The sequence below is a fragment of the Schistocerca nitens genome, chromosome 1 (genome assembly GCF_023898315.1).
Source record: "Schistocerca nitens isolate TAMUIC-IGC-003100 chromosome 1, iqSchNite1.1, whole genome shotgun sequence".
Taxonomy (NCBI): domain Eukaryota; kingdom Metazoa; phylum Arthropoda; class Insecta; order Orthoptera; family Acrididae; genus Schistocerca; species Schistocerca nitens.
Window position 1 is genome coordinate 659936319 of NC_064614.1, and position 15536 is coordinate 659951854.

General features: G+C 43.2%; 1 protein-coding gene across 2 annotated transcripts in view; it reads right to left on the reverse strand.

Annotated features, from left to right (window-relative positions):
• LOC126259026 (uncharacterized) overlaps window positions 1-15536 on the reverse strand; it is a 667737-nt gene that overhangs the window by 199307 nt on the left and 452894 nt on the right. For both annotated transcript variants that reach the window (XM_049955690.1, XM_049955689.1), the window contains exon 6: window positions 14785-14838. The gene's annotated coding sequence lies outside the window, so the exon portion shown is untranslated. The remainder of the gene's footprint in view (window positions 1-14784; window positions 14839-15536) is intronic.

Consider the following 15536-nt stretch of genomic DNA (forward strand, 5'->3'; position numbering starts at 1 on the left):
TCTGAATCTGAAATTATTTTCCAATTTATCTCACTCATACTGCAATAAGTTTCTGGTTTCTGTATACGACTCGCAGTAAGCTGTTGATCTACTCGGTGTATACATGTTGTGCCCGGAAAATTGCATAAATGTTTCAAGACAGAGACAAGATTTTCGGCAAGCGACAAGACTCGAGAGTGTTTTGTAGTAAGGTGAACACCTTTCATTTCAAGAAAAGGACAAGCTGTGAACCCTGAAATGAAAGACTGTATTTATTTTTTTGTAACAGGTGCACTTATTTCACAATATATCCTGCATTAAAGTCCACATAATGTTGTCCAATATTCATCTATAGAGTTGGTTACAATCCTCAAGTACAAATTCAGCGTGAGGACATCGCAGAAATCCCAAAAGAAGTACAGAAGGAGGCTTTACGAGAGTTTTTAAAAATAGTAAGGACTTTTATGCCATTGTCAGGTACAGTGCTAAAAGTTGTTAGACCATTATTATCTGATATCTGTTAAGACAGCTCAAAGCAGGTACTGACTCAACAGATGTGAAATAACAATGGTCTAACAACTTTTAGAATTGTTCTTGATAAAGGCATGAAGCCGAAATTTAGATAGTAAAGAAGATAAATATAGTAATACGCAGTCAAATGGCGATTTACTCTTTTAAAAAGTATTGCATAACTGCGCCTCAACACCATCGAAAACTCTTTACAAGAACGGCGTTGTGCATCGCATGCAACCTTACTTACAGGATTCCAAGAGCCTATGTTCCAATATCAGTCATAAATATAATAAGGCCCCCAAAATTCTGAAATGAAGCGGTTGGTACAGGAGAGGAATTAGCGGTGGGCTGCATTAAGCCAGTCACAAGACCCACGACGAAAAAATATAATCGTTTCATGAACACGACGTGAAATTCAGAGAAATTCTGTCTCATAAGGAAGAGACAGGGGCATAACGACACAGACTGTGTACCTTCCACCGCACACTGCAAGCTACCTTTCGGAGTACAGCTGTAAATGCAGAGTGTAGTGGATCCTCAGTGCATCCATCTATTGCTGTCATAACCTCTTCAAAAGAATCAAAGCATTTTCGACCTAAACATCCCTTAGTTCTCCCATTAAAATGGCAAATTTCAAAGAAGGTGCATGGCCATGACATTTTTTTACGTTTTCCACCCAAAAAAACGCTGACCATAACTTTTCGGACATATGATATCTATTTCGCCTTATGTGATGAGGGATAAAACGGATTACACCTACTGCATTGATTCTTGTTTCCCCTTGGGCTTGTGGGGTCCAAGTCGCAAACTCAGTACCAAATCGGCGTTCAAACTCGGTCGGATTCTTTGGAAACAGCACAAACATTGCAAGAAAATTCGTTTCTTCACTTGCATTCAATCACAGATCGGAAGATATCTTGGTCAAGCTTTATCGTACTTAATTCTTACTGATAATGGGCCGTATTCTCGTCTTATATTTCTATTAGGCCAGTTATTTCATACACCTTCCATTGCCGATCATCCAACACCATTTGTGGTTACAGTTTTGGGGCATACTTCACGAGGCGCATATTTATGAGAAATATGACGCATTTGAATCCATTCTGAGCTGTAGAAAATGGAAATGAAGATTATTTGTAAGAGATCATAAACTTTGGAGGAATTTTCGATTGTGAGAAAACATCCAAATAAAAGCTTTCATGGCGGGGTGACATTCCAGCGTATCCATTTGAATGAGACACATAACACAGCAACTTTATAAAGTCCAAACTATCTCACAGATATAGCTCAGTATTTACCAACACTGAAGAACTAAATTTTATTGATATAAAAGATATCTTTGCACCAGGCCGCGAACTGCTTCATATTGGCCTTGGGCCTATGCCTATTTTTTTCTTCTCCCTGAAACATCGCAATTTACTTTAAAAGTGAGTCAAAACAGAAACGTTATAGTAGATGTTCGCGTTTAAGTTGGAAAAAGAAACAGAGCCAAACAATAGCAAAAATTAACTAACAATAAACAACGGAAACATTAAAATTAAATAGAAAAAGGGGTCAAGTGAGAAGTAAAATCATCAGCTTCAGTGAATTAGGTAAGAAGCGAGGCGACAAACAATTACCTGCTCGTATTGTCGACGGACACGTTCATTTATTGATTGCAAGAAACCGACGCAAGAGGAAGCCGCACAGGAGGAGTGTGCACTAATTTTAACGCCAGACTACCGTAGGCTGGCAGCGTCGTGTGCGGCCTAGCTGCAGGGGCGCCCGCTGTCTGGGCTGCAGGCTCCGCCCACCAGGCAGGCGTACCCCCACCACCTCCGCAGGTACCCGCGGTTCGCAATCCCACTGCGTGAACACGATGGATCACGGCTCTCCCGCTCTGGTAGTATGTACTAACGTTAGAGTGGCTTTACGGAGCTGCGCGTGTAAAACGGTCACCAACCCAAAGTTTGGACAATGTTCAGGCGTCGATGCAAGGGATGGGACGTATCATAGGGATTATGACCTGGCCCCCTCCCCCGAACATTTTGTTAAAACCATTGATATTTTTATTTACATTAATTACCAAGTTTTTGAACTAGCTTTCACAGAATATACTACGGCTCTGAGCACTATGGCACTTAACATCTGAGGTCATCAGTCCCCTAGAACTTAGAACTACTTAAACCTAACTAAGGACATCACACACATCCATGCCCGAAGCAGGATTCGAACCTGCGACCGTAGCGGTCGCATGGTTCCAGACTGAAGCGCCTAGAACCGCTCGGCCACACAGGCCGGCGAATATACTATAGTAGCATGTAAACAGTGTTTCCAAACTACTAAGAAATTCTAAAAATTACAAGCCTCGTCTAAGGAGGATACTTCATGGTTGCTTTCCCGAGGGCTCGACCACTTTGATTGTTTCAGGGCCTGACAAGATGCCGAAAACATTGCAATCACATAAGGGCGCCCATTCACTCAATGACTGCTCTTGCTGCCAACAACAAATCTGAGACGGTTCAATATATGTGAATACTGACTTTGCTGTACGTGAGTGGAAACCATAGAAATATTCAGCAACCCTCCCATTTATTGCTGCCACAGGCTGCAGATTGTGCCCACAACGTGAATTACTGATAACGTTGAGGGCAGATTTCGATTTTATGCCTCATACAGGGTAATTCGAAATTGCTATTACAGGTTTCTAAGAGTGGTAGAGGGGAATTCCTACTACTAGCTTCTAGGTGTTGAAGAGGGAAAGTAGCAGGTGACGTTTTGATACGGGACAAATGTACGGAAATGTGCCGTTTGGATGTGAAATCAGTTTGAAGATTGGATCAGTTACAAATCTCCCGCTTCATGGTACGCACACAAGCTGAAAAGAGGGTGCCGACGTCAGTCCCTGTTGAACATAACATCACATAACGCCTTTGTCCGACTGCGACAGCAGCTGCGAGAAATTATTACGTCCTAAACTAGGGCGTTGGCTGTGGCACTGCACTCTCGATGTGAAGAGGAAATCCTTCGCCAGGTAGAAGAGAACCCGAGGACAAGTACTAGACATTGCCCACGCCACGTGCTTTTGCAGCACATAGGTCAGAGCTCATTGTCTCCGCTGTGTGCGTACCGCGAAGCGGAAGATTTGAAAGTGATCCGACCCTCAAACTGATTTCACATCCAAACGGCACGCTCCCGGACATGACTTCCTTATCAAAACTTCACCTGTTACGTCCCCTCTACAACCCCTAGAAGCTAGTAATAGGTATTTTGAGTCACCCTGTGTGTTATAAAGTTGATGACGTTGTGAAAGATCATCGTTATATTTCTTAAAGTGTCCCCCCCCCCCCCCCCCCCGGATCCGCGCTGACAGTGCTTCACTGTGTGTAGTCCTATTGGAGGGAGTGGAAGGTGCCTGGTGACGGATATTGCCTTGCTTTGACCTGTAAACCAACTGTTATTTTTCGTGTATACGACACTGAAATAATTTGAAAAGGCGAAGGCAGGGATAACTACTAACGACAAAATTTAGAATCTACGGCTCTGATCTGTACGCACAAAATAACTTGGGCCGTAACTGTGCAGACGGCTCCGTGGTGAACGACTACCACGTTTTTTTTAATCTCATTTTGTTCGTTATTGGTCGTCGTATTTGCTCGGGGTGGATGTCCCATGACGCTTGTTCAAGTTCATCACTGATCCATTCACTCAGCTTTTCTTATTGCAGAGGGCAGCTAACCCTCTGACCGAACACGCTGAGTTACCGTGCCGGCACAGTTAAAGCCTACGCACAAACGCTTACCTCGCGCAACTTGTAAGTTACAACTAACAAGTCTGCAAAAGATCGTATCAGGAGGTGCGACTAAAAATTCGACAAAAAGTAAATAGTTTCTCAATAGAGCACCAGAACAGAAATAGCCGCATAAAGAAAGGACAATCAAAACAAAACAAGTCCAATCACGGGCTGCCAGAAGGAAATCTCTTAAGAGAAGGAAGGGTTAAAATGTAGCGTAGTGGACAACGTCGCTTATTACGATACTGAGAATGTAAAATAAAGAAAATGTGCCACGTGGAAATTGTGTCAGTCACCTGAAAACCTATTCAGCAATACAAGCTAAAAATAAACTTTTCTTCTTCTTCCGCGTGCTTCCGAAGTAGTGAAGCCTTGGAAAGTACTTGAAGCACTGTTCTTCTCGTACTGCTTTTTTCTCTTTATTGTGCGATTGGAATAGCTAATTTTTGATGAGATATTTGTTTTCTCGTTTGCCTCATCCAAAAATGAAACAGCATTACATATAATAGTACCTGCATGATTATAAAGTACTTTCCCTGCTCCTGTGCTGTACCTACCTTTCATCTGACCCGGTGAGGATCCCAAACATTCGAACAGTACGCAAGAATGGGCCGCACAATTGTTCAATACGCTGTCTCCTTTATAAACGTGTTACACTTTCCTAGAATTCTCCCAATAAACCGAAGTCGACCATTCGCCTTCCCAACTACCGACTTAAGGCGGTCGTTCCATTTAATATCACTTTGCAACTGCATCAAACAGCACACGACTAATACTGTATTCCAACATTACAGGATTGTTATTCCTACTCATCCGCATTAACTTACATTTTTCTACATTTGCAGCAAGTTGCCATTCATCGTACCACATAGATATTCTGCAAAGTCATCCTGTATCCTTCTATAATCACTCAACATTTTCCCGTACGCTACAGCGCCATCAGCAAACAGCCGCAGATTGCTCTTAGTCCTATCCGTCGGATGCTTCTTGTATATAGAGAACAAGTGTGGTCCTACCACAATTCCGTGAAGAACACCTGACGATACCCTTGTCTCTGATTGACACTGCGTGTCCAGGACAAATACTGGGTACCGATACTTTAAGAAGTCTTCGAGCCAGTCAGATACCTTGGAACATAAACGGTATGCTCGGACCTTCGTCAACAGTTTGCAGTAGGGCACTGCGTCGAACTCTAACGGTAAAATACAACTACGGAGTCTGCCTCTTGCCCTTCATCCATGGTTCGGAGGATACCGTGCGAAAAATGGACGGACTGAGTTACGCACGAGCGATGCTTTCTAAAGGAAATTTATTATCTTAGAAATCAGAATACGAATATTTTCAAGGATTCTGCAGCAAACTGATGTTAAGGAAACTGATCTGTAATTTTGTGGGGCTGTCCCATTATATGTTATTACATATAGGATCCAAATGGGTTCAAATGGCTCTGAGCACTATGGGACTTAACATCTATGGTCATCAGTCCCCCTAGAACTTAGAACTACTTAAACCTAACTAACCTAAGGACATCACACAACACCCAGTCATCACGAGGCAGAGAAAATCCCTGACCCCGCCGGGAATCGAACCCGGGCGCGGGAAGCGAGAGGGCCGGCCGCGGTGGTCTAGCGGTTCTGGCGCTGCAGTCCGGAACCGCGGGACTGCTACGGTCGCAGGTTCGAATCCTGCCTCGGGCATGGGTGTGTGTGATGTCCTTAGGTTAGTTAGGTTTAAGTAGTTCTAAGTTCTAGGGGACTTATGACCTAAGATGTTGAGTCCCATAGTGCTCAGAGCCATTTGAACCATTTTTCGGGAAGCGAGAACGCTACCGCACGACCACGAGCTGCGGACTATAGGATCCATCTGCGGTTGTTTCCAGTCGCTTGGGACATTGCACACAGCGAGAGATCAACGGTAAATGTAAGCTTACAAGACCTGACTAAATGGAGAAAGCAACAAATCAGATTCATAACTAATTAAATTGCCGCAATTACAAGTTCCAACAGTTTTGGGAGATCTTAAAACAAGTGATAGTCAGACTATGCCTATAACTAAATTCTACGATGATACCTCTACTTAGACTACATCCCCTTACAGCGAAATGGGTACCGGCTGAAACGTGACAGCAAACCGGGTCTAGATGTTGCTGACATATTGAGACTTCCGGCACAACTACTTATCGTGACCGATGCCCTACGAGCAAACACAATACTCTTTTTGTATTTCCATCTGGCGAAACTAGATCCACTCCCAATGTCGTCAGCGACACGGCACCGTTACTCCAGTTAAAAAATTATCCGAAGTACAATTGTTGTACAGCCGATACCTGGTTCTACATTTCGTCACAGTCTTTGGGGAGTTTAGTTCCGTACCTCCTGGAGATTCATATAAAGATAACGTGAAGACATGGGACTTCATGGACGAGGGGCAGGTCAATTTTGGCTTTAGCTTGATTCATACGACAGTGCACAAGATCAGATAACAGCTATGTACAGTTGGGCGTGTCCAGATATACAGAGGAGGACTGAACAGTAGTTCAGTTGGATTCAAGAGATAATAAAATACTGCAAATATGAACACATACTCGTAAAAAGTACGAGAAAGACAACTATTAATTTCCAAGAACTATATAGAAAGGTTAGGGATCGGGTTTGCAGCGAAGTTGCAGGCTGTGGATCATGAGAGTACACTTAGAAATCTGTTTCAAACGAGAATTCGTTTTCTGGTAGTAGTTTTGCAGCCTGAGCCGGCGTTGCAGGGTATGTAAAACTTTGGCTCGCGTCTCCCCAGCGGCGGGTCGGTGATGCAAGCGTGGAAAATTCCTCCCCGGGAGGTCCGTATGGGTCGACCTGCGACAGCGATAAATATCGAGCGCTCGGAGACAGTGACACAGTGATAATGGTGTAAACAACGGCTCGCTCAAGCTCCTTTGTATCAACCCGCGTCCATTATCACGCCAGAAGGGCAGATTTAGATACGGCGCGACGGATGGACGAGCGCTGCGTAACGGCGGAGCGGCTCGTCGACGGGACAAATTAAGCGCCCTTGCCTTCTGTGTCTTCTTCCGTTATTTACATCCGGAGACAGCCTGCCTGAATCGGGCAAGATCTGGCAGGACAGGGCGCCTTCGATGCAGCAGTGGTAAGACTGACAACTCTCGCCGCACGAGAAGTCGCTTTTAACACGGAAGGGCGTATGTTACGTCGCATCATTGGCTTCATCCAACAAGGATTAAATGGGGTCGACAGTACGTTTCATTACTATTTAATTCGTTGCTATCGATTGAAACAAGTTCACTGTTACAGTCGTAATTTGTTTTATTTCCACTACGCGTTTCTGAGCTTTAAACATACATCATCAGGTAGATTTATGCATACTAATACGACAGTGTATATTGCGTGTACCACAATGGGGTAAGCTATGGCTCTGTCTCAAAAAAAAAAAAAAAAAAAAAAAAAAAAAAAAAGTTCAAATGGCTCTGGGACTTAACATCTTAAGTCATCAGTCCCCTAGAACTTAGAACTACTTAAACCTAACTAACCTAAGGACATCACACACATCCATGCCCGAGGCAGGATTCGAACCTGCGACCGTACCAGTCCCGCGGTTCCGGACTGCTGCGCCTGGAACCGCTCGGCCACACCGGCCGGCTCTCTGTCTCCAGTCGTCACATGTTTCCTTTCCTGTCGTTTTGAATCACTTACGTCATAGCTTGCACTTTGTAAACACTGAGAGAAAGCTGTGGAGTATTGGTGGAACGCTCTTATACCATTCTCGGATCCAGGCTTCGTGGAGATTAAATTTACGGTTCACCAGGTTGCTAGCTGTTCTGAGTGGGGGATGTCTGGAGCGTAGTCTATTGTTTATTCTTTGCTGCAGATTTTCTATATTCCCTCAGAAGGATATTCCTTCTTTTCAGGTTAGGCGCTGGAATGCGGCCCACGGCAGGTAGCCAGAATACTGGAGTAGACTTAATTTTACAGTAACAAATCCGTAGTGTTTGATTTAGTTGTGCGTCTATCAGCTCCGTGTAGTTACTGTTTATCCAAACAGGGCTGCAACATTCCGTCTTCCAAGGGCAGATGATTGTAAGGTCGAACCTGCAGCAGCCTATGTTGTACCACATATTTTTTGCCGAATATTACTTCTAGGCCTCAATTCAGCTACAGTCTTTGTTAGACGCTGCTTAAATAACAGCATTCTGTCAAGTATAATTCCAAAGCACCGCTGATATTTGTTAAGTGCCAGGCGATTACTCTCTAAAAATACGTCCAGTCCACGGTTGGCTACGATGTTTTTCTGAGTCATCAGTCTTCTGACTGGTTTGATGAGGCCCGCCACGAATTCCTCTCCTGTGCCAAACTCTTCATCTCAGAGTAGCACTTGCAACCTAAGTCCTCAATTATTTGCTGCATATATTCCAGTCTCTGTCTTCCTCTATAGGTTTTGCTCTCTAGAGCTTTATCTAGTACAGTGGAACTTATTCTCTGACATCTTAACAGATATCCTGTCATCTTATTCCTTCTTCTTCGAGTGTTTTCCACATATTCCTTTCCTCTCCGATTCTGCGCAGAACCTCCTCATTCCGTACCTTATCAGTCCACGTAATTTTCAACATTCGTCTGTAGCACGCCATCTCAAATGCTTCGATTCTCTTCCGTTCTGGTTTTCCCACATTCCATGTTTCACTACTATACAATGCAGTGTTCCAAACGTACATTCTCAGAAAATTCTTTCTCAAGGCCTCAGACTGTTCATTGCGGACTCAACAGACCGTTCAATGCATTCAGCAGATCTTGTAATTCATCACTTTCACTGAGTATAGTAATGTCATCGGTGAATCTTATCACTGATATCCTTTCACCTTTGATTTTAATTCCACTCTCGATCTTTCTTTTATTTCCAACATTTCTTCTTCGATGCATGAACAGTAGAGGTGAAAAACTACATTTCTGCCTTACAGCCTTTTTAATCCGAAAACTCCTTTCTTGGTCTTCCACTCTTATTATTCCTTCTTTACGCTTCTAAATGTTGTCCATTACCCGTCTCTCGTTATAGGTTACCCCTATTTTCCTCATAATTTCCAACATCTTGCACCATTTTACATTACCGAACGCTTGTTACTTGTCGACGAATCCTAAGAATGTGTCTTGACTTTTCTTTGGTCTTGCTTCCACAATCAGCCGCGACGTCACAACTGCCCCTCTGATGCCTTTATCTTTCCTAAAGCCAAACTGATCGTCATCTAACACATCCTCAATTTTCTTTTCCATTCTTCTGTATATTATTCCTGTCAGAAACTTGGATGCATGAACTGTTAAGCTGAAATTCTCGCATTTGTCAGCTCTTGCAGTCTTGTGCGGATGATATTTTGCCGCAAGTCAGAAGGTATGTCGCGAGACTCATGTATTCTACACACCAACGTGAATGGTCGTTTGGTTTCTGTTTCACCAATGATTTTAGTAACTCTGATGGAAAGTTATCTATCTCCTCTGCCACATTTGATCTTAGGTCCTCCAAAGCTCTCTTAAATTCTGCTCCTAATACTGGGTTCCCCATCTCTTTTAAATTATTCCGTACGAGCCCTAATTTCTCTTATCTTCGTGGTCCTTACGCGAATTGTGCGTTGGTGGCAGTAGAATCGTTCTGCGGTCGACTTCAAATATAGGTTCTCTCAATTTTCTCGATAGTATTCCGCGGAAAGAACATCGCCTTCCCTTGAGGTGTTCCCATTAGAGTTCACGAAGCATCTCCGTAATACTTGCGTGCTGATTGACCTTACTGCTAATGAATGTAGCTCGCCTCTGAAGTGTTTCGATGTCTCCCCTTCTTGTCAGTGTTTTCTATATTTTTCTTTCTTCTTCGATTCTGCGCTGAACCTCCTTACTTCTATATCAGTCTACCAGTCCAGTAGCTTAGCACCATGTTATTTCGTCGAAAATTGACATAATGAGGCCATCTCTTTTCAAACTGAAAATAATGACAACTAGGTGCATTAATTATGTGGTTTATTGAAAACAGTGGAAGTTTTACCTTGAGACGTCTGTTCAAATGGTTCAAATGGCTCCGAGCACAATGGGACTTAACATCTGACCTCATCAGTCCGCTAGAACTTAGAACTACTTAAACCTAACTAACCTAGGGACATTACACACATCCATGCCCGAGGCAGGATTCGAAAGTGCGACCGTAGCGGTCGCGCGGTTCCAGACTGAAACGCCTAGAATCGAGATGTCTGTTCACATTTACATCATTTACACATTGGTGTGACGTTGGCGATGTGACGTTGGTTTCTAGATGTGATGATAGTTTCCTAAGATGATGGTATCCTATGGCAAAACCTGATTGTAAAACTTTTTTGTTAAAGCAGAGGTGATAGTCTCGAATGATATAAGTGACTTTTTACAAAGGGGAATGAAGTGTTCTGTGCTATCCACGTCTCCCGCAGAAATGACGCCGTACGTCGATGTGGTAACATGAAAAATTCATTTGCTCATAAAACTGGTTACGTTGTTACAGTTCTTCGTTAGGAAAGTATACAAACAAAATATTCTGTTTTAATATACCTGTTCTTTGTGAATTCATGTGCTGTTACCCTCGTTGATATATACTGTACTCGTGTGAAGTGATGAAAAGTCTGAAATTAAATCCTAAAGAGTTCTATCTCAGAGAGTGACGGTTTTCGTAGGCAAGTTATCCGGGAATCTTTCTCCTATCGAGGCCAATCACTACTGGGTTCACAAGCTGCGAGACTGTCGCGAATAAAACAGTGACATGTATATACAATAAGTTTCCTTTAATTTACGTCTATGGTCACAAACTTTTTGTTAACAGATTACCGGTTTCGGTCTACAATGACCATCATCAGATCTGTTTATAAAAAACTTTGTTTTTATAAACAGACCTGATGGTCATTATAGACCAAAACCGGTAATCTGTTAACAAAAAGTTTGATGATGGTCATTATAGACCGAAGCCGGTAATCTGTTAACAAAAAGTTTGTGACACTAGACGTAAATTAAAGGAAACTTACACTACTGGGTTATTAGGCAGTTAGGACTTCATAGCGCTGTTTGTCTTCTGATGGCAAAGATGGGGCACAGTGTCTCCGAGAAATTTACGGCCACACCACGAGAAAACTGTGTCGTATCATCTCAAATAATGCTCTGAGTAATATTTTGCAGATGTCTGCATGTTCAAAAATGTTCATATGTGTGTGAATTCCTTAAGGACCAAACTGCTGAGGTCATCGGTCCCTAGACTTAGACACTACTTAAACTAACTCATACTATGAACAACATACACACCCATGCCCGAGGGAGGACTCGAACCTCCGGCAGAAGGGGCCGCGCAATCCGTGACATGGCGCCTCGAACCGCGCGGCTACTCCGCCCAGTATGTCTGCATGAAAATGCATTCCAGTAACATCAACAGTCAGGAGTTTGTAGCTAATGTAGTAATCTCTATATATTTATTTACGGTGCCAAGTTTCTATCTTTTTGAAACAAGTCAAATAAATTAGCTCTCTTTGTGCTGAAATGTGGGTATTTGATACGATGGAAGACGAAGAGATGCTCAGACAACTTACATTTTATGTTCATATCTGGAGTAGTGGTTTGAAAGCATGTGGCTGAGATAAATTATTTCAGAATAAGCAAGACACCAGATAATGCTGTAGTTATTTTAGTTTCCACATACAAGCAAAAGACATCCTCACTACAACTGCGTGTGTTGAATGAGCATGACGTACGCTCAATGAAGAGGATTGTAACGAAAAGTAAAAGAACGACAGCCGTCAGTCACTGAAGAACTGAACGTCGCACTCCTGAACCCTGTCAGCACCAAAACAACACGAAGGGTGTTCCGGAAGCAGGGAATTGCACGGTGAGGTGGAATTCCAGAAATCACTCATCAGGTATGCAGTTGTGGTCGGATGAGTCTTGTTTCACACTGTTTCCAACTTCTGATCGAGTTTGAATCGCGGAGGGAGTTCATTGATGATTGCTCAGCCATATTATGGTATTCCATCGGCCCTATGGGTACTGCCAAAGATTATGTGACCATTTAGGCTGATCACGTTGATCCCGTGGTATAATGCTGATGCTGTGTTCCAAGATGACAGGACCCCCTTTCACACAGCTCGCTTCGTTCACGATTGGTTTTGTGAGCACGAGAATGAAGTGCCGCATCTTCGCTGTCCACTAGCCACCTGATCTCCATATAACTGAACCTTTGTTGTCTACTTCGGAGAGAACGGTGCGTGACCGCTATCTTGCAGGAAGAACGGTTTTAGATGCCCTTGTAAACCATACGGACCTGTACTCATCCATTCCGGGACGACTGGAAGTTGTTTTGATTGCCAACGGGTTTACCATACCGTATTACGCATGGTAACCTGTTTATGGTGTTTCCGTGTTTTTGTCCTTCCCCTGTACATACTCTAGAAACCACTGTGAAGTGCATCGCACAATACCACATGTTAGGATGCTCTCCACTTTCAATCGTCTACGGAGCGCGGAAAGAATGAGTGTTGAAATGCCGATGCGTGCTGTAAGAAGTCTACACTGAGATGGCAGAAGTTATCGGAGACCTCCTAATATCGTGTCGGATCTCTTTTAGCCCGGCGTATTGCAGCAGCTCGACGTGGCATGGCCTCAACAAGCCGTTCGAAGCCTCCGCAGAAATACTGGACCATGCTGCCTCTATAGCCGTCCACATTTGCAAGTGTGTTGCAGGTGCATGAGGCTGTACACGAACTGACCCATAAATGTGCCTTGAATGTTCAACGGGATTCGTATCGGGCGATCTGGGGGACCAGATCATTCGTTCGAATTGTCCAAAATGTTCTCCAGACCGACCGTGAACAGTTGTGGCCTAGTGACATGACGCATTTTCACCCGTAAGAAGGCCTTCGTTATTTGCTAACATGAAGGACATGAATGGTTGCAAATGGTCTCCAAGTAGCCGAACAAACCTATTTCAGTCAATGAACGGTTCACTTGGTCCAGGCGACACAGTACATTTCATGTTTACGCAGCCAACATAATTATGGAGCCGCCAGTTTACGCAGCGTCATATTGACAACTTGAGTCCACGGCTTCGTTGTGTGTGCGCCACACTCGTATCCCACCATCAGGTCTTACCAACTGAAATCTCGACTCATCTGACCAGGCATCGGTTTTCCAATCGTCTAGGGTCCAACTAACGTGGTCACGACACCACGATGTCGTGCTGTTAGCAAAGGAACTCACGTCGACCGTCTGCTGCCGTAGCCCACTAACGGCAAATATCGCCGCACCGTCCTAACGGATACATTCGTCGTATATCAGACATTCATTTCTGCGGTCATTTCATGCAGTGTCGCTACGCCGCCGCTCTCGGTCGTTAAGGCCATCGGCTACTGCTTTTTCCATGGCGAGAGGAATACCTAAAAATCTGATATTTTCGGGATACTCTTGACACTGTGGATCTCGAAATATTGAATTCCATAACAATTTCCGAAATGGAATTTTCCATGCGTGCATCTCCAACTGCCATTCCGCGTTCAACGTCTATTAGTTCCCGTCGTCTGGCCACACGTTGGAAACCTTTTCACATGCTCTACTAGGCACTGCCCTTTTATATCTCGTGTACGTTATACCGCCATCCGTGTATGTGCATTTCGCTACCCTATGACTTTTATTACCTCAGAGTAATCTTGTCTTTCCCATTCCTATGGGAGTAATACATCGATCTGAAGAATATCTCTAGATTTTTCACTTAGTACTGAGTGTTTAAATTTTGCAAGCAGATTTTCGCGGGATAATGTGTGTCTATCTTCAGGAGTCTGCCAGTTCATGTTTTTCGATATTTTTATGACACTCTCCCATCATTTAAACAAATCTGTGACCATTCGTGTCGCCCTTCTTTGCATAACCTGAATGGCCCTCGTTAGTCCTATTTGGTATGTCTTTCAAGTGTTCAGTCAGCACTATTCCTCGGGCCTCCAACTTCCACCGAGTCTGGAAGGCTACTTTTACTGGAACATTAACTAGAGTGTCCAAGTGGTAGATTCTACGTTAACGTAGTGGCGGAAGGAGCAGTATCGTCCGTTGATAGACCTTTAGATTGTCCGGGAGAACTGAAGAAGCGGTACGGGTAGTTCATAGACGATAAGGCAGAAAATGGCGCACATGCATCCTAGTAACAGAAAAGTTCTGCAAGGAAAGCAACAGCATTTTGTCACAAACGGTGACCTCGACGACTAGCTGAGTGGCGTGAAATCCATTAACGCTTATTGCTCGAAATCTTTAATCGTGTCCAGTTATGTCTTAGACCATGACGCTACTTTGTGAATTAATTCAACCAAAGAAAGTCTTTTCAAAGATATTCCGCACAATTTGTGTTTGACAGTCAATAATCTGTATCATACCAATAGCAACGCGACTCATATATATAAAAAAAGACTTGGCTAATGCGTGGACGTGCTTGGAACATAAAATTGTGAACACCGAAATAGTAAAACCAAGCGAGAGACTTACCTTCTCAGCGAAAAGAGACAGATGATGATGCCTTGCTCCTGGAGCTCTGTCAACCTGAAACAACAGCCTTTGTCAGTGGTACGAAAGAAGATTGGAGGACATAGGAGTAACAGACAAGCTGAAAAAGGATGAGAAGGCATGTTAACTACTTCTAAGGGCAAAAATTTGTAGCATATATTTTGTTATTTGTATGCCTTATTTTTGGAACAAGCTGGCACTAACAGGCTCTGTTTTCATAACCTTTAAATGGTAAAGGATGAGGATTATGAAAGGATTTAATGCTCAGTTTTAGGTGTCAATTAACTTTATGAAGTTCTGTTGCTAAAAGGTCGTAGCTACTGAATCGGAATTATTCTAAAACGGCGGATATTTCCCGAAGGAAACAAGAAACAGTAATGTTATATTATTCTACTTCTTATTCTTCTTCTAATTCATCTACTACTACTGCGTCTACTTTACGATTTTGTATTACAGTACTAAGCAACGCAACATGAAAATATCAATGAAGTGCATGATTTAGGGGTGAAATATTAAGAACAAGAGTGTATGATCCATAATAAGAGCATGCATGAGGTCGACGTTGAAATTATCCTTTCATTCTCCTAAAATTATATAAGACACGGACAGCTTTATTGTACAAAATGAAAGAATACTGCTTCGCTGCACGCAAAATAACGTGTGGCGCACGAGCCAAGGATGATATGAAAATGAAGCACAGTCAACGAGAGCATTCCTAGTAACAAGAAGTCTAC